Source organism: Bidens hawaiensis, unplaced genomic scaffold (genome assembly GCF_021521415.1).
Source record: "Bidens hawaiensis isolate Kalapana, Puna unplaced genomic scaffold, B.hawaiensis_p1.1 tig00030468_1, whole genome shotgun sequence".
In the NCBI taxonomy this organism is placed as follows: Eukaryota; Viridiplantae; Streptophyta; class Magnoliopsida; order Asterales; family Asteraceae; genus Bidens; species Bidens hawaiensis.
Genome location: NW_027495069.1, coordinates 21,394 through 29,217, shown reverse-complemented (window position 1 = coordinate 29,217; position 7,824 = coordinate 21,394).

Here is a 7,824-nt window from a genome sequence, read left to right as displayed (position 1 = left end):
CCGTGCAATCATGGAGTGACATGTTGCACCTTTTACTCATACTGACGTGTTCAATTCATCAAAGAAAAGTTTGAGTTTTCCGCTTAGGATTTTATTAACCAAGGGCCCCACTAAATCTTCGTACATAAATTTATTGCATTCACTTGATGACTTGTCATGGGCAATCAAATAGTGACACGTTGCAACTCATCCAATCATAAAGTGACACATTGCACCTTTCACTCACAATGACACGTTCAGTTCATCAAAGAAAAGCCAGGATTTTCCACATCGGATTTACGAGCCTAGGGTCATAACTAAATCTTCTTACATAAAATTATTACAACCAATTGATGACTTGTCACGACCAATGAAAGAGAGACACGTTGCAACTCGTGCAATCATAGAGTTGCACATTGCACTTTTCACTCATAGTGACGCACCCAAAATTTCTAAACAAATCTTGAGAGAACTTTGATTTTGTTCCTTGTGGTTTCTTAAAATTATCAATTTTTGTCTAATAGTTAGGTTTTTATGGTACAATAGTTTCAATTAACTATTAGTTTTAGTACAACCCGTTAACGTCATCCAACAACCGTTATTTAATACAACTTTAAGGGGCTTTTTTGTATTTCACACAAAGTTTTAATCATAAGAATTTTTGGGTTTTCTACCAAAATTAAGTTTTATACTTTCTATTATTTTTTAGTGTTATGGTTTATTATATTTGTTTATATATAAATATCTATACACTTTTTATTTTTAATAAATATTTTTTCGAAACTAATGCTTTTATGCAAGTGTATATTTTTAATAAATACAAACCATGACGTCATTCCCATTTTGATGGGTTGGCAATGTGATTAAGATGTGAAATAGTTGTTTCAAACTCTATAGAATACAAAATTTTAGTTGTTCGAAAAAAATACAAACCAGGAATTAAAATTAATAAACAGATTTTTAACCCCCCCCCCCCCCCCGTGTCTTGAAAAGTAAATAAAAACAATATAAAATAAACATGTGCTCTTTTTACCATTGAGAAGTAAAAGCAGAAACGTTAAGTTATCTAAATCATCTATAATTAGTAGAAGTGTAGAATTAAAATGGAACTTAAAAAAATAAATATTCTGTTTTTTTAAAGCCTAGATATTATTACGGCTATAAAAAGTAAAAAAAAAGTATTCAAATACAAATAAATAAATACACAGTTGCATAAAAGCTCTGGTTCGAAAAAAAATATTTAAAAAACAGTATATGTTTTATATATAAACAAATATAATAAACCATAATAGTTAAAAAAAACAAAAAGTATAAAACTTATATTTAGTAAAAAAAGAAATATTCGTATGAATTAAAAGTTTATGAAAAATATAAAAATGTCCCTCAAAGTTGTATTAACTAACAGTTGGTAAATGATGTTAGTGGATTATACTAAAACTGATAGTTAATTGAAACTATTATACCATGAAAGCCTAAAATAAACTATTGGACCAAAATTGATAATTTTAAGAAACCATATGGATCAAAACCGAAGTTCTCTGATAAATCTTTCAATATAAATTTATTAGCTTTTGAACAAGTATATTACACGGGATTTGCCAAATAATAAAAATAAATAAGGCATATTATTTTAATTATGATTCTCAAAATAATTATTAAAATAGTTATTGTACTTACTATAACAACATTCTGCATTCATCATAAAAAACTAAATAAGCGTTCCATATCAAGCCAGTATTAAACCACCTAGATGTAAGGCCCCGTTACCGGTAGCCCTACTTTCGTGTTGGATTTACTCATAAACGCAGTTCTAAATATCAGAGTTAATTAAAACATTCGCGGAATATAAAAGCTTTCATAAAACATTTAATAACAAAACACGTCTTGTCTTAAAACATCATTTTGTCTTTCAAAATTAACAAAACATTAAACTTAAACGTCTTGAGTCTTCCGATGCCAGCCTCTTATTCGGTGCCACGTGTCTCCTCAAGCGAGCTGCCTCATCCTACTCACCTGCGTGCATACTAAAAGTCAGCTACGCTGAGTGAGTTCTAGTTAATCACATAATCATACAATACCTTCTTACATTTCATACTTAACCTCTTAACTTTCTTTCATTCACACATAATTGCATATACTTTCATTCTTACCTTCATACTTTCTTTACATACATAATCATACGTTTTAAAGAGCCTTTCGCCCTATAACCTCACAGATATTATAAGGGTCTGGTCCCTAACATCACAGATATTATAAGGGTCTGGTCCCTAACATCACAGATATTATAAGGGTCTGGTCCCTAACGTCACAGATATTATAAGGGTCTGGTCCCTAACATCACAGATATTATAAGGGTATGGTCCCTCTTCGTTACCATACAACCATACATCATACCTCGAGTATTATTAGGGCTCGGTACCCTCCTTCCTCGAGTATTATTAGGGCTCGGTCCCTCTTTCCTCGAATATTAGTAGGGTTCGGTTCCCTAGTTCTCGAATATTAGTAGGGTTCGATTCCCTCTTCGTTACCGTACATCCATCCTTTCCTGCTTTTATTAACTTTATCACATTCATACACATAAGCATACATATCATACTTACCTTATACTTAGCGTTACAACCTGACAGTACGTGCAATATCCGAAGATCGTTCACGTACCGTCAAGCCATCATTCATACATATCACATCATTCACATAAGGCATACACTTATCTCTTAGGATAAGCGTATTAACAAACATATCGAGTATGCACACAGCCCCGAAAACATAACACATAAATGGGGCTAGAAACTCACATGAACACGGTTACGTTCACCGTTAATCGTAATCCCTTTCCTCAGTTGTTCTCGGCTGACTGTATAACAAGTATACATATCAATTAACTATCACTACTTATATCATCTTTCTAATCTTAATTACTACCCACAACGAACGGGGGTCCGGGGCAGTCATCAGGCGAACTTAGCTTTAGGCGAAGTTAAACCTTAGGCAAACTTAGCTTTGCAGGCGAAGTTGTCATCAGGCGAACTTAGCTTTAGGCGAAGTTAAACCTTAGGCGAACTTAGCTTTGCAGGCGAAGTTGTCATCAGGCGAACTTAGCTTTAGGCGAAGTTAAACCTTAGGCGAACTTAGCTTTAGGCGAAGTTAAACTTTAGGCGAACTTAGCTTTGCAGGCGAAGTTGTCATCAGGCGAACTTAGCTTTAGGCGAAGTTAAACCTTAGGCGAACTTAGCTTTAGGCGAAGTTGTCATCAGGCGAACTTAGCTTTGCAGGTGAACTTAGCTTTGCAGGCGAAGTTCATAAGGCGAACTTAGCTTGCAGGCGAAGTTGTCGGCTGCAGATACTGTTCGTCCTTAATCATCTTCGTTTCTTAACCAAATAACTCGATTTAGGTATCCACGGAATCGTCTGACCAGCGCCTACAAACCCCAACCATCAAATCGACCTAACATCGATGTTTAAGGGGTGCGATTTAGGCATATAGGTTACGGGTTCTTTTATCAATCGATTAACCCATCAAATCTTAACCATTTTCAGTAAGTTTAGCTTTGTAGGATTCGTTTTTACCATACAAACACAGATCTATCATTTCTATACTAATCCAAACCTAAACGAACATGTTCTCGATATAAACGTACCGTAAATGAGTCGAACTACGAACACGAGCTGGACTTGTTGCTTTGGTTCGTCACGACGATCTAGCACCAACGAGCTCGGGTCCTTGCCTTTGGATCTTGGTTCGGGTTGTGTGTTTTGGAGTGTGTATAGATTAGGATGGATAAATGGATGGAATGGAAATGATTGGGGTTTAAGGGGGTATTTATACTCCCTTAAGCCCATGGACCGAAGGCCCATATTTCCTTTTGGTCCATATCTAATCCCATCTAATTATCCTACTAAGTCTTCATATTTTGCTATTATTATTATCGTTCCACTAACTCGTTTATTTCACCCGACAAATAATATATTAAATATTACTTTAGAAATTTCGGGATGTTACACTAGATAACATATTTACTAATCAACCATTTTGAAGTGGAAACAATCAACACAAAAATAAAAGGATTTGATCATCAATAATCTACATCAATAATCGACACCAATTCACCATCTATGTTTGCCGAATCCACATCGGTTCAAGGTCACAACACGTTGGTTTGTTTTTAATTTTTGGTTCGCCGTGTTTTTTTTATATGCTAGTTTGTTATATTCGGGTCCGAAATTCCGTTAAGACGCAATTGTAACTCGTAGTTTTTATTTTTTTTAATGTCATCACTGTCCGAATTTGCGTCAGTTCGTGGCCGCAATACCCGGTGTTTCTTTTTGTTTGCCGCCAGTTTTGTTGATTAGTTTATTTTTTCGGTTTATTATCGGTGCCGTAACCCGATTACCGACCGAATCCATGTCGACTCACCACAACACTTGAATTTTGCTTTTTAATATATTAATTTGTTGTATTAGGTGTTGACGGATTTATTTATTTACTTACTACACCATCAAACCATCGTAATATATAGATAGAAAGTGATAGACGGTACCACATATCATTTTATTATTATTATCAGTTTATCACTGAACCGAAATCGACTGCATTCCCGCCAACTCACCGCCCACACCCTGATTTTCCCAAACGAATAAACGGCGTTTTAAATATGTTATTTTTTGTATCATAAGTTATACGAGTTTTGTTTTTTTTATTTAGTTCCTCTACCATAAAGAAAGTAACTGAAACCGACAAAATTCGCATTGACTCGCCGCTTCAATGCCCAAGTTTTAACAATCTAATAAACGTCATTTTGAATATTTTTTTTATATCATATGCTACACAAGTACTATGGGCGTTTACTAATTTAATTTTTGGGTTTAGTGTCAGTACCGTAGCAAAATTAACTAATATCAACTAAATTCATCTCTCTTTGATCATAAGCTATACTAACGATACCGTTTTGGGCTCTCACAGATTTATTTTTTGGATTTGGTGTCATTGTTGTCACGAACTTAAATGATACCGGCTGAATTCGTCAAATGATATAGGTTTTGTAACCTAGCTATATATTAAAAGGCATTATCGGTGGCAGTACAGATCTCCCGTTGAAGAGGGTGGTCACAAGGAGGAACCCCCCCCCCCTTCTCAGTGACAAGCTCACGGTGTCTGTTTTGCAGGTTATCAGAAGAACCATCTTTACCGGGTCTAACCCCTCGTGGGAAACATCTAACCCCCAGGTTATCCGTAATCTGCCCGGGGTCCGGTTAGTGTTTCTTCATTGGCGCCATCCGTGCATAAAGCTAGAACTTCATTTCTTTTCAGTTTTTTCAAACTTCTGGAAAGATGGTTAAAGAAATTCCGGTAACCACAACCCCAGCTACTGGGGGGAATACCGGCTACACAGTCTTTACAAACACTACCCCGGTTACCCAAGCCGGGGCAAGTGAAGTAAATTTTACGAACACTACCCCAGTTACCCAAGCTGGGGCAAGTGCAGTAAATAATCGCTCACTGGGATTCACCGATACCCAGTTAGAGAAACGAACAAGACTCCCCCGCCAAACACTCGATGAAGTTAAGGCATGGGCGGAGGCACGTCAGAGGGAATTCCAAGCTGAGTTGGACGAACGCTTGCGTTCTGTCCAACAGGCTGACGAATTCGAAGAATACTTGGACGATGACTCGGAGGAATCCGACTCTGACGCGAACCCTCGCCATAGAGCAAAAGGGAAGCGTAAGGAAACAGACTCCCAACCGAGAAGGCGTTTTGGAGAAGCCTTCAAACCAAAAAACACAGGTGGAAGTCCACTTCTCCAAAACATTCAGACCAAACGTTGCAAATGCGGGAACGTCCAAATTTGCAAGGGACATTGCGGAAGCAATTGCCCCAAAAAGTGCCAAACAAATGTCCAGCATAGGCACATATGATGGTATATCTGACCCAGATGATCATTTGAACAGATTCATAGCGGGGGCAACCGTCAGTAGTTGGACGGAACCTACGTGGTGTTACATGTTCCAAATGACGCTTGTTGGGGCTGCTAGAGCGTGGTTCGATCGTCTACCGGTCAACCACATCTACGACTGGGCAGACTTCCAACAGAAGTTTAGCCAACACTTCAACCAGCAAAGAAAGTATACCGAGGAGCAATGGACAATCCTCAAATGCATTCGAGAGGAAGATGAATCTTTGCTAGACTTCATCACTCGCTTCAACTCAAAGAAGCTAAGTCTGGGTAATATCAGCGAAGATCTTGTTCGCGCTGCCTTCATCCAGGGCGCGAACGACCCAGAGCTCATCCGCACCTTAACGGGTAAAGATGGCATGCCATCCACATGGGATGCCATCATGACAGCAGCAAAACGCTTTGCGGAAACGGAGAAGCAACTGGGTAGAGATCTCCCACAGAGCACAAACCTCTACACCTAGAAAACAAGAGAAGACAACGTCCTTACCGCCCGATTAAACAAAAAGCGGAATCTAGGCATTTGGCAGTCAAGGGTAAACTTTGACACCTCATCCGGCTTGCAACATCGGTTAGGCGGAAGGGGTAACGTACAGTCGAACCAGAACTCCAGATGGACGCCGCTCACCAAAAGCGTCACCGAGATATTCGCCACTGAGGAGCTCCCATGGCCAAAGCCTCCAATAATCCGACATCGTCCCAATGCTGATCGGAGCAAATACTGTGACTTTCACAGGACAAAAGGCCACAACACTAAAGAATGCACAGACGTGAAGGACATGGTCGAAGCATTTGTCAGAGATGGGACGCTCGCGCACCTCGTGGCGCAATGAACGCTGAGCAGGCTGATGCGTGTAGAACCCCAGCTGGGGAAAACACGAATAAAAATTCCAGCTTCAATGTGGAGACTACATGCTGCGTAAAGAACGAGATCCCGAACCAGGTGCGTATCGGCTCGATGGCACTCCCATCCCAACAAAGGGAGCTCAATTACACAGTTTGCATGTAGATCAATTCCAAATTTGTAAAGAAAAGGCCAAGAGCCACTTCTAATGGAAATGATTCTCCTTAGAACATCGACGCTGATGATTTTACATTTATACTTTATGAACTATCAACACTGATGCCGGTTTTCACCGCATACATAAGTGTGAAAGTCATTGCATGGGGAAGGCGGCAAAACCCACATAAACCCAAAAAAAAAAAAAAAAAAAAAAAAAACGGCAAACCTTCACGCAGGTCAGTTGAAGGGATAAGTTCAGTCATCCCATTAAATGAAAGTGCCGGTCTATCCGCATGAATCATGATAGAGGAAACTGAACACTAACCTATTAACAACCGCGCGTCGAACGGTTAATTTATTCAACACGGATATGCCGGTTTTCACCGCATAATTACGTGGAAAGTCGTTGCGTGGGGAAGGAGGCAAAACCCGCATAAACCCAAAAAACGGCAAACCTTCACGCAGGTCAGTTGAAGGGGAAAAGTTCAGTCATCCTACTAAATGAAAGTGCCGGTCTATCCGCATGAATCATGAGAGGAAACTGAACACTAACCTATTGACAACCGCGCGTCGAACGGTTAATTCAAAACAGAATTTCTAAACAAAAGGATGAGGAAAACCTACACGCAGGTCAGATATAGGTTAAAGTTTAGCCATCCTACTAAGTGCAAGTGACGTTCCTACCCGCACAATCACGAAAGAGGAAGCAAAACTTCAACCTATTATTTACCACGTTCAAAGGTTAACTTATCCTAAACACCTAGAAATTTCAAAAAGATGAGGAAAACCTCCACGCATGTCAGATGTAGGTAAAGTTTAGCCATCCTACTAAGTGCTAGTGACGGTCCTACCCGCACAATCACGAAAGAGGAAGCAAAACTTCAACCTAT